At 46.1% G+C, this 15,563-nt stretch overlaps 1 protein-coding gene and 1 long non-coding RNA gene across 4 annotated transcripts in view; one reads left to right on the top strand and one right to left on the bottom strand.

Annotated features, from left to right (window-relative positions):
- Positions 1 to 3,665, bottom strand: part of FAM53A (family with sequence similarity 53 member A) — a 97,098-nt gene extending 93,433 nt beyond the window's left edge. The window contains exon 1 of one of the 3 annotated variants that reach the window (XM_074991696.1): positions 3,583 to 3,665. The gene's annotated coding sequence lies outside the window, so the exon portion shown is untranslated. Of the gene's footprint in view, positions 1 to 3,397; positions 3,512 to 3,582 lie in introns of those variants that run through there. The other 2 variants (XM_074991697.1, XM_074991698.1) reach the window with 2 other exon arrangements.
- Positions 3,666 to 5,708: 2,043 nt separating this feature from the next.
- LOC142012096 (uncharacterized) overlaps positions 5,709 to 15,563 on the top strand; it is a 56,940-nt gene continuing 47,085 nt past the window's right edge. The window contains exon 1 of the long non-coding RNA XR_012645260.1: positions 5,709 to 5,798. This is a non-coding gene — a long non-coding RNA (uncharacterized LOC142012096). The remainder of the gene's footprint in view (positions 5,799 to 15,563) is intronic.

The following is a 15,563-nucleotide window of genomic DNA, read 5'->3' on the forward strand; positions in this document are numbered from 1 at the left end:
TGCAGTAACAAAAATCAGGGTTGGAAACTTTTAAGTACATGTTTCTAAAGGGAATAATCTATCAAGCCACAGGAGGTGACTAGAACTGCCATCATCATTGCTGTTAACACAAAGGAATGTACTGGGGAGGAAAAGGGGAGACAAAAGCCCAACAATGTCTACCAGACTCAAAAAGAATTTAAGAGGGGGAGAAATTATCCCAAGCAACACACAATTTTGGTATAAAATTAAAGTAGTAGTTTTACTATGACATTAATTACCACATTAAACTTTCCAGCCACATCAACTAAACTTTCCACAAGTTCTAATATACTAACATTTCTACAGCTTAATGCAGAAAAAAATGAAAGCACTGTTTATAATGTTTCTCCTCTTCCCATTCAAATCATAATACTGTACACAAAAGTAGCACTCAAAGTGAAAAAATATGGAATATTGGAATTCATTACAGTATTTTGCAACTTGCAGTAAATTGGTATATCACATTAAATATTTGAGATATGGAATGCTACATATTGGGTTAAGCACAAATTGCTGTTGGATTTTCTGCAGTTGAGGCCTTCAGAATATGATCAGTTTATTCCAACATAAAATTTTGTAAAGGTTTACTATCATATGGCTCATCCAGTCATCAATGAGCCAAGTATTAAAATTCTAGCCAGATTTTTTATGCCTCACACACAAAATGCACTTTTACTCAATTACAGTTTTCACTAGAGTATAAGTTTGTATTTCACAACAAATAATAAAAATACTTTGGACAAAAAATATGAATGAACTCCTAGGGATTTAATATAAAGCAGCAGCAATCCTATTTTAAAAACCATTGAAGCAACATACAATAGTCATTTTAAACAGACTAGCTTACATTAAAACAATCAGTTTCTAGGTACTATGAATTGCTGTCATGCAGCTATACTTCTGACCATGCACACACCCTCCCCATAAGTTACAATCCACCTCAAAAACAAGGTAGTTGTACAGGGATAAAAAAAAAAAGAGTCTTCTGGCTTGATAATACACTCATGCCTGAAAAGCTCCAGTAATCACTTAAACTTCTAATACAATCCCAAATTAAACTCCACACTCCATTAAAGGAGCCTCATGGAATTTTTTGTTCTGGGCACTGAATTCAATTCACAGCACACAAATACAAAACAAATTAAAACATCTTCAAAACTTTCTACCTACAAAGCAATTTTATAACATAAATCACATTTTAATGTTGGAAAACACAAAATTTCAGGGCACTGTAACAGTGAAGCCTGTAATTCCTCCTCACAGGAGCTAATTTTAATGTAAACAAAGTGGACCAGAAAAATAGATATGACCAGCTGGCTAAACTACCCTAAGACCTATAACTCAAGAGTCCACATTTAACAAACCAAAGCAGCGTCTATCTCTTCCGATTTCCCATGAACAGTTTAGGCTCCTCTCCATCAGACAACCTACAGTACTATTATTACTATAAAATTCTACTTTTCAAAAAAGCTATTTATTGGAACAATTTGGAAAACTATTATGACAAAAAAGCGAAAAGAGGGCATTATTTTTAGAACTCAGGCAAGACTTAGAAAAGGCCAGATGTGATACTAAAATACAGGGTCATCTCCACCAAACCTCCCAATCACCTTAAAGTTACCTCTTTGCAGCATGCACGGTTTCCAGTACAATTTTATTTGACCTTTAAAGAACTCTCACAGGCAACAGCTTTTTGCTGTCATTTGGGTGATTGAAGAGAATGAGTTTTTCTGCACTTAAAAAACCTCTCTGTTTGAAAAAGTAATACAGCCAATGTAAAAATTTGTCATCATGACAATCTTACAGTTACATCACATCTTTTATCCTGGCAGATCTTAAAAATGTTTTTAAGCTACACATAAATGGAAATTAATTGCACAAACACAAGGCATTTGGAACGATCTGCGAAATGACATACTGATATTGTTAAAGCTGTGTAACTATATTAACATAACTTGGTTCCTTTGCATATGCCTATTAATTGCTGAAGGAATAATTTAGCTCTGGAAATCTTTCAGGATATGTATTTTATTCCAAAACACAAAACTGTGCTCAGAACTAGTGTTTCCGTGAACACAGGACACAGTTACTGTTGCAAAACTCAAACAAACAACAATATTTTATATACAGGCCAGAGAATTCTTTGGATAGAGAAGGAACTTTAACCCATAACCATGCAATACATAAAACCTAATTTTAATCTAAGCAGTAATTACTGATGTTACTACCTACTTCTTTATTCCACCAAAACCAACTTTTATTCTCAACCTGCATTAAACTTGACAAATACAACTCTTAAAAACTAGCATAACTTAAAAATCACTACTTGACACAAGAAATTGTTTATTAGTAGCATTTAACATAATAATGTAATCAATTTACAAGCATAAATCAGAAATTATACCTCAACACTCAGTGGTTTTCTAACAGGCACTACATCATCTCCCTCACTCATACAATAACCAAGCTGCCAATCCTTCTTTTCTCTCTAACACTTAGGGTGGTATGGGCCCAGAGCAACCCACTGCCAAAAGATAGGGCCCTCTGACCATTCCCTTAAACCAGCATTTGAAAGCTCTTTCAGAGAGAGGGATGCTCAGAAGAGCTAGACAGATGCCTTGTTACCTTAATCTCACTGCCCATCAACCACTACCCAACCTCTCACGCTCACAAAGACATGCCCCCAGCCCCATCACTACCCTCCTTGGAAGATATCTGAGGGAATCGCCAAAAATCCCTCAAACAACTGGTATATGTACATAGCTCCACAGCTGGCAGCTGTGCTGGCCCAGGCTCCCTTCTCTCTCTCTCTCTCTCTCTCTCTCACACACACACACACACACACACACACTCATGAGCCAGGCCTCACTGCCTGTGTCCCCATCAGCACCGCACATAGCCAGCCTGCTCCCCCCCCACACACACACCCTACCTGTGTCAGGCCCGACAAACCATCAGCCCACACCCTGCCAGCTGCCCTCCCAACAGAAACATCCCATGCCTGTCCCTTGGGCACAGAAGCCACCCACCACTGCCCAGCTATGGAATGACACAGTAAACTGTAACCTGCTCCCAGCCTTGCACCTCACTTCTCTCACCCCCCGAAACCCACGTCGCCCAGGGCCCCAGAACCAACCCTACACCTCACCTCGCCCCTACCCCCGTCGCACGAGGACCCGTGGCCGGCCCAACCCCTCGCCACCCGCGTGGCCCGGGGACCCGTGGCCGGCCCCACACTCGCTTCCCGTCTCACACACACGCATCGCCCAGGGATCCACAGCCCGCTTCATACCTCGCCTCCCCCCTCGCAGCCGCGTCGCCCAGGGACCCGTGGCCGGCCCCACATCTCATCGCCCCCCCTCCCCCCAGAACTCACCTGCGCTCGGTACCCTCCCCCACACACCACAGCAGGCTGTCCTCTATGCCCCCCAACCGGCCGGCACCTGGGGCAGCGCCGTTGTCCTTGGCCCCACTGCCTCCCCCACGGGCACCGACCCGGCAGCTGCCCCGGCGCGCTGCCTCCCAGGCTCCCAGTGCTTCCCCGCGCCGCCCGCCAGGTACCTGCCCCTCAAGGCCAGCCCGGGCGGCCTCCCTCTGCATATGAACAGCGCGTCTCAATGGCAATTGAACAAAACACAGCCAGCTCCGCCCCGTCCAGACACGATCCACCCATTGGCAGGGTCGGCAGGCCGCTGACCTCTCACACCTGCCGCCATAGGGCCGCACTGCACACTTAGCCCGCCCACAGGGCCGGGCTCACATCGCCGCGACGCCCAAGTCAACGCGCCTTTCCGGACTACAACACCCAGAAGGCTAGGCGTTCTGGCGGCGCCATGCTTGGTGCACACGCACATGCGCAGTGGAGGACATCACAAGGTGGAAGTGGTATGCCTGGTCTGAGTTTTAACGTCATAATCTCCCCGGATGAAACCGCAAAAAGCCAGTCTACCCGGTTCCCTTGCCCCTCTTGGATGCGTGTTATAATTCCTCAACCTCAGATTAGAAGTGGATGAGTAACGTTGTACGCATGCGCAGTGGAAACCTGGCTTTCGTGGTCCGGGGGCGCTGGCGAGTCAATGGGCATGTATTTTGAGGGGGGCGGGGCAATAGCTTTACAATGGTTCTGACGCGCGCGCGCTGCGGGGTCGTGCGGCTCGCCTGTCAGAGAGGGGTGGGATGGGGAGGTGCTCACCGCGGAGCCGTGGCTCACAGCGGGGTGGGCTGGTGGTGCCGCGCTCTGATTGTGTGCGCGTCTCACTCAGCATCGCCAGACCTTGTCAGCCCGTGTGTGTGCGTGTGCGTGTGCGCGCGTCCCAAACCCTCTCACCCAGCATCGCCAGTGCCTCTGAGCCCCTGTGCGTGTGTGACAGACCCCCTCACCCGTCACCAGTGCCTTTGAGCCCGTGTGTGTGTGTCACAACCCCCCACCCAACATCCCCCGTGCTTCTGAGCCCGTGTGTGTCACACTCTCGTCACCCAACATTGCCAACCCCTCTGAGCCCCTCTGTGGGTGTGTCACAAACCCCCTCACCCAGCATCACGAGCCCCTCTGTGTGCATGTGTCACAACCCCTCATCCCACATCACCACTGCTGCTGAGCCCGTGTGTGTCACACTCCCCTCACCCAACATCGCCAGCCCCTCTGAGCCCCTATGTGTGTGTGTCACAACCCCTCATCCAACATCACCAGTGCTGCTGAGCATGTGTGTGTTGCACACCCCCTCACCCAGTATCACCAGTGCCTCTGAACCCCCGAATGTGTGTATGCATCACACACCCCTCAGCCAACATCACTGCCACTGAGCCTGTGTGTCATAACCCCTCACCCAACATTGCCAGTGCCTCTGAGCCTGAGTGTATGTATGCATGCATCACACCCCTCCTCAGCCAATATCACACCGGTGCCTCTGAGCCCCTCAGTGTGTGTGTATGCTTCACACCCCACTCATTCAGTATCACCAGCCCTCCTGAGCCTCTGGGTGTGAGTATCTCAGTCTCTCTCACCAAGCATTGCCTGCTTCTCTGTGCCCCTGGGTGTGCCTCAGAGGGGATGGCAATGCTGGGTGGGGGTCTGAGACATGCGCACACCAGAGGCATCAATGGGGAGTGGCAAAAAGAGACATCAACTTCCCTTCCCCCCTGAATAACCCTGCTGCTGCAGGATAATGGTTCCTGCCTCCTCACCCAGGGGAGTGAGAAACGTCGGACTCAATTTATGCATCTCTGGCTCTGCTATTTCTTGGAGGCTCTCCCCCACCCTGACCAGGCACATTGATTGAAAAGCTAGTTCACACTTCTGTCTCCTCTCCCTCCCTCCAGGCTGACTATTCTTTGCTCTATCACCTAAGAACACTTCACCGCAAAAGCAGCAGACTAAAAAATGACCACCTGCTGGGATCTTTCCCTGCTGTCAGGAAACAAACCTGCTGCCACACCACAGACACTGCTTAAATTACACTTAAAACTTTCCTATTTTTACCAACTCTCCAATTTTGGGGAGAATGACAGTACCCCATCATGGGGCACCTGTTCTTCCATTTAGTTACACTTAGAAGTTGCCTGAGAGACTCTTTCCTTTGCAATGGGCTGGGTCAAGATTACCAGGAAGGGTCCAGACTGTTACACTCAAATGTTGATTCCTTCCTAGCATAGTAAATGAACTTTTGAATTCTAACAACTTTTTCCTAGAACACCTTTGCTACTCGATATTGTGCAGAAACAACAAACCAGCCAGCCATTTTATAGCTGCGTGTCTCCTGCACTATCCTCTTTCAGCTGTAAGTAATCGTAGCTCCTCTTTACTTTTTTGTATGACTGATGGGAGCAGAGTCTCTCAAACTTGAGTACCTTCAGTGAATGTCATGGAGGTGAATGTTTATACTCTCAGATCTTCCTTCCAATGCTTTGTATTTATTCATAACCAGGGGTGATATTAACAGATTTCTTACAGGTAGCGTACTGTACCCTTTGGTGGTGGGGGCTGGGATAAAAACAGGTTTTTTTCTGTAAGGAATGTAAGTGTTGGGTGGGGTGTGGGGGATTCAGGGCAGAGGGATCAGGTGAAGTGGGGGGTACAGGAGGTAGGGGTTTGGGGTGTGAGGTACTGTTCCCTCTAAGATGTTTCATCTGTGAGTGGCATGAGTTTTGTCTTGTGCAGCAATACTGAGGTTATATGTGCTTGTTCAGATGTGTGCCACCATGGCACCATAGCCATCAATTCCCAGTGGAGGTGTTTTTAAAGCAGGCATGCACACACAGAAGGAAGTAGGGAGCCCAGCCATGTGTGCACACGCACATACAGACACACACGATTGGGGCCAGGCCTTCAAGGGTGGCTGGGCTCTCCTGGCTGTGCAGAGCAGTTCATAGGGGTCGTAGTGGCGTTGTGTCTCCCTGAAACTCTGCCAGCTTGAGAGGGGGCTTGAGAACTGACTCCTTCAGTCCCACCCCTTCCACCCTCAGTTCCTCTCCTTCCAGGGGCATGGAGCTGGGCTTCTCCCACCTTGTTCTGAAGCTTGGCATGGCTGTCAGCCCCACTGCCTGCCTCCCAAAACCTGAAATGATGCCCTGGCGCACACCCAGGGCCTCAAAGGGGCTGGTGATGCTGGGAGAGGGGACTGAGACATTCACACTCTCAGGGGCTCAGAGGCACTGGTGATGCTGGATGAAGGGATGGTGACACACGCACACCCAGGGCCACAGAGGGGCTTACAATGCTGGGGAGAGGAACTGAGGGATTTTCCTCACTCCTCCTGGCCACTCAAAGAGCCTGCGATACAGATCCAGGCCCATCATAGGTAATGAAAAGTTCCTCAGACCATTGCTGACAGCAAAGGCCAACACCACAGCCTTTGTAGGCAACAGCCTTCCATCCTTTCCAAAGTACAGCAATATCCCAGCTGAAGCCTCAGGAAACATTTCCAGTGCCTCTTAGGTCAAAGCTCCCGTTTTCAAACTAGCCAACAACCGCCTCCATTCCAGTTGCACCTCACTATTTGCCCTTCAGACAAGGTCACACGCATGAGACAGTCCAGGCCTTGTGGGTGGAGGATCTCCAACCTATAATAGCCAGAGGACTTGTCCATCTCTAGCAGCTGACCATGGTCTTGACTGCTCATCTCAGAGGTATAGTAGCCCTAGCCCCAAAGCAGAGTACTCCATGGCAGGGCTCTATATGCAGCCCTGCGAAGGAGGCTCAGGACAGCCCTTTGGCCCTGGCCCTTGCCCTGGCCCTTCAGAGGGGTCTCAGGGGTTATGGGGGGAAGAGGGACTCTGACCTTGGCCCACACCACAGCTGAGGTTCCAGGGGGATCCTCCAGCCCCACAGAGGATGCTGGCGGTGGGGGGGGCTTCTGGCCCTGCCCTGCAGAGGGGGCTCGGGAGGAGGAAAAGGAGACTTTGGCCCCAGCCCCGCACCACAACTGGGGCTCCAGGGGAGGCCTCCAGCCCTGCCCCCAGCTGTGTGCTGCAGCCCTGTGCTTTGACCCCATGCCATGGCAGGGGGCCCTGTGCTCCAGCCCCCACCCCACACCATCGCTCTGGGGAGAAAAGGAGGGGCCCTGGCCCCGCACTGTGGTGCGACTCCAGCCACACCCCGCAGAAGAGGCTCGGGGAGAAGGGGGCTCTGGTCCTGGCGCAGCAAAGAGGGCTCCACACTCCCTGGCCCCACAGAAGAGGCTTGGAGGGGAGGAGAGCTGTGGGGGGAAAGGGGGAGCTCCAGTGCTGTGGCGGGGGCTGCAGCCCCACACCATAGTAGAGCTTCAGCCCCATGCTCCCTCCCCCTCCCATGCTGCAACGTGCCAAGAGTGACATGCATGCCAGGGGTTGCTGAACCCTGGTCTAGAAGAATTGTGGGAGAAGACATTAATCTCCTCTATGTGCCTGGCAAATTCCCATGGTCCCCTTGTCCCCGTATTTCTCAAAAGGAAGGAGAGGGTGGGCTGGTTTTGTGTCTTATTGTATAAGAAAGGTTTATACTGGATTGTTTGGAAAGCAGTTAGTTATGAGGAACTGGAGGGCATTCGGACAGTACTAAGACTGTCTGCCTCTTGTGACTGCATTTCCACCTACCATTACCATGGTCATGAATTACAACTCATAGAATCATAGAATGCTACGGCTGGAAGGGACCGTGAGAGGTCATCAAGTCCAGCCCTCTGCCCTCATGGCAGGACCAAGTACTCTCGATGCCATCCCTGATAGACATTTATCTAACCTCTTCTTAAATATCTCCAGAGATGGGAAATTCCACACCCTCCCTAGGCAGTTTATTCCAGTGTTTGACCACTGTGACAGTTAGGAACTGCTATAAATAGAATCATAAATTAAAATCCTTTTAATAGGTTTTTTTGCTGTTTCTACCCTTCACCCTTTGGTGCTTGTAGATATTTATACAGTAAACTCTTTCATATCCGGTATTCTATCATCTGGAACTCTCAACTGGAATTTTAACCATAAGTAAATTTTAGTTACGTTTTCCATAAGTACAGTATACTGAGAGTGAATACAAATCTATACAGCAAATAGAGTATACGTTTACAGTGTACAATAGTACTGTTGTTGGCCAATAAAATACTCTGCATACATTTTTGTTTGTTTCTTAATATTGAACCTCGTTTTTCTTGAGTTTATGCATTATTAGGTATACCTCTCTATTATCCAAAATATATGGATATCCAGCAATCTCCCAGTTCTCAGGCTGCTGGATAATGAAAGAGTTTACTGTAGTAATATAATGTTACAACACACTACCTTACTCACGATCTTGCCTTGGCATTGATTATATCTGACTGCACTGTAAATGTGTGGTGCATTCTGAGACTGTGCAGGAGCAAGGGCCAAACCTAACAGATTTTGGTGCAGAATCAAGGCCTAAAATCAGCAGTGTTTGTTTGCAGGAAAGCCCTAGTTCATATAGTTTCCATGCTTTTAATTCTGGTACTACCATGTGGCCAAATCAAAGTTCTTTTACCCCTCCCCCCATGCTACTTCAGTATTTCTTTGATTGTAGGCTTTGCTTTTCTGCTTTCCCACATAAGTCTTATGAGACCCAGCTTGTTGAATTCATCCCTGGTATTTTTAATGTCTCTCCATGCTGGCATTAAGGCCTTTCTAAACAATTTTGTAAGGCCACCCTTCCTGCACTATTCAATCCATCACAGTACAATAAATTATCTTTGAAACAAATTATTTCTTTGGCTAAGTGTGCACTACCACTTTACTGCACTGCAACTTTTCGGCTCAGAGGTGTGAAAAAACACCAGTACCATTCCCCTCTGAGTGCAGCAAGTTACCTCCCTATAAAGCACCAGTGTAAATGGGCTTTGTTGCCAGCACTGTTAGCTGCTCCCCTCCTGAGGGTGGCTTACCTAGAATGCTGGGAGAGCTTTCCTCCAGCACTCTTCTGTAGCCATGCTTTAATATGAAAGTGCTGCTACCTCAGCGCTTCACTTATAGACATGTAAACAATGCCTTTCTTATGCTACCTCTACTAGTTTACTTCCAAGATGTGCTGAAAAGATTACCTACAGTGCACAGGTCTCCTTTAGCTCCTAGTGCTGGTCTCTGAAATACTTTTCGGTTGTATTCATGTTGCATCTGGCCATAACCATTCTAAACATAGAAAAATTGTATCTCAGCTGTTTTCATGATCCTATCCATGACCTTGTTCGGCAATGCTAGGGCCATATCCTGCGATCATTTTTGTACGTAGAACTCTGTATTGAAGACCTGATCCCTTGGGCGCTTCATAGAATACCAGAACACTAGAATTGGAAGGGACCTTGAGAGGACAGCAAATCTCCTGCCAACTACTCACTACTAACTATTTTCCGCACTCAGACCAGGCCTACACCAGGCGAACAGATGAATGGCTAATAATGATTCCTGTGGCCAGAGTAATATTACAGTTTTATGTAACTTATGTGCAATTTGTTAGGAAAATTCTAGATTGCCTATCTGTATTACTCTCATAGCTCCTAAGGTACAGGAGAACTGTGAAGCGGTTATGCATATGCTCAGCTGCTTTTGGATTACCAAGCACTTTAAAATGTGATTACTACATCATTATATGGTGCACATTTTTTTTCCCTGCAGACTCAGATAGATAATGCAAAATGCACATCTGAAATTTAACATAATTCTGCACTGTGGATAAATACTTCATCTCATTCACTTTCCTGTTTCTTTCTTGTAGTTTTTTTAATGAAAAGATTACATTCCATGATGAGCTCAGAGGATATGTAGTGTCAGAGAGGTAGCCAGGGTAGAGGATATGGAAAAATCTATGGGTTAGATTGGAGCAATATCCTCCCAGTTTGCCCCCTTGATCAAGGCTGGGGATGAAGTGCTTCATTTTCATTTTTGATTTACATTCCCCTTTCAAAACAGGAATGTAGTGTAGATGCAGCCATACTGGCAGCAAATTACGCCCTCGCATTCCAGTCCTAACTTAGCTCTCCTCTACCACACCAGTTAGCAAAGCAGAGAGTAGCAGCTGCTTACCACTGTACAAGTGCATCCCAAGATCCAGGTGGTTTACACAAGGTGTTATGGAAGCTTTAAGCTCCCTCTAATGCTTCTACAAAGACATGCAGCACAAGGGGTGATTAAGCCCCAAATGTGTTGTTTGACATTTGTAATGGAGGGCTGCAAGGGTCTTCCAGAGTTCATCCAGTCTAGCCCCCTGCACAGGGGCAGGATCAAATATACCTGCATCATCACAGAGGGTGTTTGCTAAACTGGTTTCTATCTGTATGAATAAAATACACTCACACTGAGTATATGGTGGAATGCAACAAAATAATCTAGAAAATGGTATTCGAGGATACTCATCTCATACATAGTTCTACATAGTGCCAGATGATTACTATGAACCTTGTCACTGAGGATCTTTGGATCCACAGACACACTGCGATGGGTTCTCCATGAGATTCCACCTGGAACTGGGGTACCACTAAGCTGTCCTGGCCTACCTGCCTGGATTGTCAACCATGCTATACTGCTGCAACAAGCTACCAAGCCTGCCAGCCTGTACTATCACCAGCATATATACATGTAAGGACATACCCAGCTGCAGTTACAGGCAGGCTATTTGACCAGCCCCTGCATGGGAAGGCCTCAGCATGAGGGCAATAACCAACTCCTCAGGCACACACATATACACCCCTCTGGCTATACCCCCAAATTATACAGTCTTGCACTGCACAGAGAAATGTAGATCATAAACTCCTGAAATTCATTCCCTTCCTCAGTGTGGAGAGAAATATACAACAGTCATTTGCCACCAAGTTATGATTCCCACACACTGGTTTGGATAAAGCAAAAACAAGTTTATTTTAAGTGGTTATAAATTATAGCACACAGTTAAGCAGATTACCTAGGAAATAAACAAAAAATGCAAACTAAATTTAATGCACTAAACAGTATGAATAGCTCATTCTCACCTGGAGAAATGATACAAAGAGACTGTAGGGTCTTAAGGGATAAGCTGCATTTGCTTAAATTTTGAAATCCCAGGTATTCTATTCACAGGCCAAAAATCCCTTTAGCCTGGGTCCAGCACATCCCCAGTTCCATCTTTTTCCTCAGGTGTTTCCAGGAGTGTTCTTAGCTGGGGAGACACTGAAGAACCCTAGGTACCGTCACTCCCCTCCTTATATTGCTTTTGCATACAATTGAGGTATCTTTCAAGAGATAGGTGAAATTTATTTTTTTTTAAATGAGCCAATATTTTCCAACTTTGTTGGCACTTGTCCTATAACTATCTGTTGGGCACAAAAGAAAAAGAAGTTTATAATAGCATCCCTATGCGATAGAATTTTGGATGCCTGGGCTATTCACACAGAATGGGAATTGTCTTCAATCACACAACTATACATTTTCTTTCGTTCTATTTGGCAATCTTTGGAGAACTCTGAGGAGTATGGTGTCCTGTGGCAAGTAGCTTTAAGTCAGACCTGCATAACTTTCAGCTTTCCCAGGAAGCAAAATCCTTACAAGCTTGAAAACTTTACTGGAAATAAAGACATGTTATTAACAAATATTGTAGGCCAGTTATCTGTTTATTTCACTTTATCTGATGCAAAATATTCATAACATTATTATCATCTGATAAAGGAAGAAACCATTATATTTTTCTGATGATATTCAGAATGATTACAGGCCAAATTTTCACACAGTCCTCAACCCAGTTGTCTAATACATGCCCAAATATTAGGCATAGAATCCTTCACCTGTATTCCTGCTTGCAGAACCTCTTTTCTGTGCTCACACTGCATCTTCTCAGATCACACCTTATCCCTGAGTAATCTCATTGCAAACACACACTTGACTACCATCTCTAAGTTGAGGATTCATGGATCTCTCTCTCTCCTGATCTATCTCCTTCTGTCCAAACTGAAACCTCATCCTGTTTCTCTGACACTTCCTTACGGATGTCTAGCTGTCAGGACTCAATCACTCCTCTATACTCGTCCCATTACTCCTTTTGTAGTCACTGTGGAGATCATCACCATCCTGTCTGTCACTCAAGTTTATAATCTAGGAGTCATCTTCAACTCCCTTTCAGGACATGTATGAATACTGCCAATTTTTTCTGCATAAACTCACAAAGCTAAAATATTTCCTTTATAGCTCTGTGGTTTGAGCATGGGTTTGCTACACCCAGGGTTGGGAGTTCAGTCCTTGAGGAGGCATTTAGGGAGGTGGGGCAATTAGATTTAATCGTTTTTTTAAAAAAAAGAGGGATGGTGCTTGGTCCTGCCATGACAGCAAGAGACTGGACTTGATGGCCTCCCACGATCCCTTCCAGCTCTATGAGGTGTGTATAGCGAAAATCCTCATCAAGGCTCAGTTCAGTTACTGCTGCAGCCATCTCTCTGACACATGCTTTCTAGCCCTTCTCATATCCTTTCAGGATGCTGCTGCAATCATCATTTTCCTAGCTGTTGCTTTGACTAGGGCATCTCTGCTTTGCATCCCTTCACTGGCTCCTTTGTCATGTTATGGCCAAATTTGCAAGAGCAAAAAGTCAGGTTTTATGCCTGGGTGGTGGGTAGCATAGGTAGGGGAACTCATAGCCTTTCAAAGGCACCTCACCTGGCCATGCACATGCTCCACTGGAGGCTCATAGGTTTCCTCCCTCAGCCTGCTCTTGCGGTGGCAGAGGCTGGACTAGGCAGGCTGGGAGCTGCACTGTGCCACTTGCCCTCCCAGTTCTGGGACTTATGACTAAACCAGGAAAGGGAAGCTAGGGGAAGCTGCAGCCGCACCACCTGCCAGCTCTATGGAGCTCTGGGGCCAGGGAAGGCTGCAGCCAAGCTGTCCACCAGCTCTCTGGGGCTGCACTGTATCATGCTGGGGGCCAGTGGTCCTATTGTGTATGTTGAGGGAGGGCTGGATAGAGGCCAGCAGCCAACAGTGACCACAATTGGGGTTGGGGCCTTGGGCAAAAGGGGTGGGGCTGAGGTGCTTGCCTCACCAAGCTCTGGGGGTCACTCACTGCCCATGTTTTTGTCCAAAAGCCAGGCGGGTATGTTCACTGGAGCGCCACATTTTGAGCTGAAACAGCTGAGTTCCAGCACAAAAATAAACCCACCACAAGGAGTGTCTTTGCACTGGTGCTTTTGTGCTGATGTGCCAGTGAGAATTCTTGATTGCTTTTCCTGGCCTAATTGCCCTCTGGAGCTGTCCCACAATGCAGAGCGGGAGTGGCCACTCTTTGACACTCAGCAGTCCCACCCTTCCCTTTAGCTCCAACCTGACAGCCATGCTGTCACTGCTCCTGCACACCAAACAAATCATTATTGTGGAATGATCCTCCTGCCTCCCGCAATGCAAACAGAGGCAGGTGGAGTGCTCCTTTCATATGGATGCAAGTGGTGCATTTGTAAATACACTCAGATTCCTGCAGGGAGGACAACAACCAGTGCTTTTGTGTCACCAAGAAAGTGTCAGTAAAAAACTCTGGAAGTGCAGACACAGCCTTAAGCACAGCAAACATAAGTTGTTTGTCTTCAAGGGTTTCACAGCCAATCTCACACATCAGCTTCTACCTTTCATTCCCTTCCGAGGCAAAAACTCTTGTCTCTGGTCTTGTCAGCCTCATCTCCCATTTGTTAAATTGTCAAAAAAAAAAGCACCTTTATGCTTTCCTGTAGGCTGCTCTTCATGTTTGGGAAGAGCCCCCATTAAACATGTGCAAAGCCACTCATTAGTCTTCAAAACCTTCCTCACGACTCTCCTTCACCTCAATGACAATGGTCAGACCAGTTATACCCTTACCTGTCATGCTGACCAGAAGTGTTTCATTGTTTTCTTGCAGTCCCCCATGTATATCTGTAGCCATCGGTTGTCCCTTGTCTTCCACTCTGTTCTTTGCTTGCCTATTCGTTCTGTGTATGTATGCACCCAGTTCAGTGGCGTCTCAGTCCATGAGTAAGGCATTACAATAACACAAATAATAATCGGTGTGTACAAAAAGGTATAGTTCTGTGCCTAAGTATCCAGCTTAGTGCAAACATGCACATAAGAGGTTACATGCAAAAAGTCAGATTAAGAAAAATATTGCACAAGCAAAATTGGAGGCACAAGTTTAGAGGCCATTACAAAAATAAATAGAAGTGGTGAACGTTTAAGGCCGTGATGTCCAACATGCTAGCCTCTAGCCACATGTGGCTATTTGGCCGGTTGAGTGTGGCTAGTTGGCTTGGACAGTAAATACAGTTTTAGAATAATATAGCTAGTTCACTATAGCAGTAGCCATTATAGTTAACTATAGTGACTGCTGCTTAAAAGCTGGTCAGACACCAGGGGTTTAAAGTAAAGCATCATAGATTTGTTTATTTATTTATTTATGTCTGAGGAGAAAGGAGCAATTTCTGAATGTATATTTTCTGCTGCAGTTTGTTTTGAACTTTTAAATGTAAAAATTTATCTCAGTGCCAAACTCTAAGAATGCAGCAGTCTGATGCTTGCTCTAGAAGAAGCATATTTCTTTCCTCATATGTATGCATGCATGTGTTAAGAATAAAAAGCAAATCTCAAAACACCAATGTAAAGACCTGCCTCAGTGTTTTTTCAGGGTTACTAGTCTGATACAAATTAAAGCAATTAGTCTTTCTGAAAATAAATCTGACTGCAGTTCAATCTGTTCTCTTTGAAGCCTTAGTTTGCAGATAGCAATGGCATTCCACTGGCTAAGCCAGTTCAGTGAATTTCCTGATTTTGCCTAGTTGCTTAATTTCCTGTTGGGCTCACATTTTGCCTAATTCAGGACAAAAAGACCCCTATAAATGGGATGAATGATTGAAACTGCAGAGCTGGACATGGTAATTTGATTGCAGTTTAGTATGTGAGTGGAGCTAGGGTTTCAGAAAAGTACATAGAAGTGACTCTAAAGATTGCCTTCAATAAGGGAAAACCACTGAGTTTACTACAATCCTGTTAAGCTAAGTATCTGCTAGTTCAACACATTTTTTACTTTTCTACATTCCAATTTTAATTTGTGCCAAAGACAAGTGTCTTGCATTCCATACTAATAA

This window comes from Carettochelys insculpta, chromosome 4 (assembly GCF_033958435.1).
Source record: "Carettochelys insculpta isolate YL-2023 chromosome 4, ASM3395843v1, whole genome shotgun sequence".
In the NCBI taxonomy this organism is placed as follows: Eukaryota; Metazoa; Chordata; order Testudines; family Carettochelyidae; genus Carettochelys; species Carettochelys insculpta.